This window comes from Gossypium raimondii, chromosome 8 (genome assembly GCF_025698545.1).
Source record: "Gossypium raimondii isolate GPD5lz chromosome 8, ASM2569854v1, whole genome shotgun sequence".
NCBI lineage: Eukaryota > Viridiplantae > Streptophyta > Magnoliopsida > Malvales > Malvaceae > Gossypium > Gossypium raimondii.
Window position 1 is genome coordinate 13,591,028 of NC_068572.1, and position 1,865 is coordinate 13,592,892.

Here is a 1,865-nt window from a genome sequence, read left to right on the forward strand (position 1 = left end):
ATCCTTGTGTTCCTCATTTGCTAATGGCTTCTTAAGGTGGCCGGCCAAGAGAGTATCTTTTCAAGGTTTTGTTGGCTAAGGGAGAAGGAATATGGGATGTTATGCGTGGAGATGCAGAGAAGGAATGAGAGAACTAAATAAGGGATGTACGTAGAGATGAGTAAGGGATGTAGGGATACTTTGAAATGGGGAATGGATGTGGGTATTTATAGTGAAGCTTGGTGGATGAGTTTACTAAAAATAATGTGAAAAATCCCCCCGATTTACCCTTTTGCTTTGCTGGCCACATATTATGGAAAGGAATGGATGTTGGTTGCTTGATTCAAGCATAAGATCATGCTTGAATTAACCAAGGTTTGGACGGCTTCAAGGGAAAATCTTGTGGGCTGATTTCTGATGCATTTGAATTTGTAAGGAACTCTAATAAATTTCCTAAAAATTGATTTCTGGGATGCTCACAAGTGTCATGTTGAATTGGGCTTGTTCTTCTCTTGTTGGGTGGTTTGGTGACTGAGTTGTTTACTAGATTTGTTTATCAATTGATCCATGTTCAATTAGATCAAAAGTAACTTCTTCATGACCCATTTGCATGCATTTGCTATCCATGTTGAGTGAATTTTAGGCATGTCCATGTAACTTTATTTTGTAAATAAATCATGCATAATTTTCGTGGTCCAACTGCATTAAATAAAGTCAAAAATTAATATGTAGCAAAATAATTAAATTATGCAATAATTTAATACGAAATAACATAAAATTAGATTCTTCCTATATAAATTACATTCTTCTAGTATTGAAATATGAACAAAATTCACTCAATTAATAATAAAGTACTCGAGATTAATATTAAATTTAAGTAAAAAGGTGTTATAAACTAATAAAAAACCTATATAAATTAAACTTTACAAGGGGTTACATGGACGACCGTGTGGTTCATGCAATAACCTAGGGTTTGTAGAGGCACATGGCCATGTGAAGAGTTGTGCGGTCCACATGCCCGTGTTGGAGACTGTGTGGCCCTAATCTTAGATATTGTTTGCCCCGATTCACTTGTAAAAGAACACATGCCTGTCATCGAAGGTCTGATCGATGTTCCTCATGCTCTGTTATGGTCCGATTCACTTAAATCAGTTTCTTCAAACAACATTTACACATGAATTAACAATTTATTTCAAGATTTATTAAGATTATTGAAAGATTTGTCAAGAACTGAAAAAGATTGTTTAGATCAAATGAATGATAAGTTTTGGATAAAAATAATACGAAAATTTGGGATCTAAACTTTGGTATGAGATGTACTTACTGCTTCTTAGCAAAGATCAGGATACTATGGACAACAATTACGAAACTGGTTGAAAACAAGATTGAATAGAGGATGATTTTATTTGGGAAAGAAAAAAAATTATCAACAATTAGGATGAAAATATGGTGTAAAGAAAAGGGAAAAAAATAAAAAGGGAATAAATAGAAAGATGGAGAGCAAATTCTATTAGGAATAGAAGAGAAAAGATGGTAGAGTTCTAATTCTAGTGGAATTTTGAGAGAGGGTAAGATCTGAATTCTAATTAGGAAAGAATTTGTTAAATCTAGGGGCCGCACATGCAATTTCCCCAAAGCTGGTAGAATTTCAAAAGGAAATGAAATGGAAGGGCGTGGTTTAAACCTAGGAACACAATGGAGGAAACCTGACTCTTAACCATTGGGCTATTGCCCATTTCTTGTCTAGTTTTTAATCCCAAAAGTATATATATTTCTGTTTGCTGAAATCTCAAAATTAAAAGGGACAGGAGAGAACTCGAATTTGGATGTTTAGGAAGGGAACCAGCGTGTTAACCATTAGGCTTAAGTCTATTTCTTATTCAGTT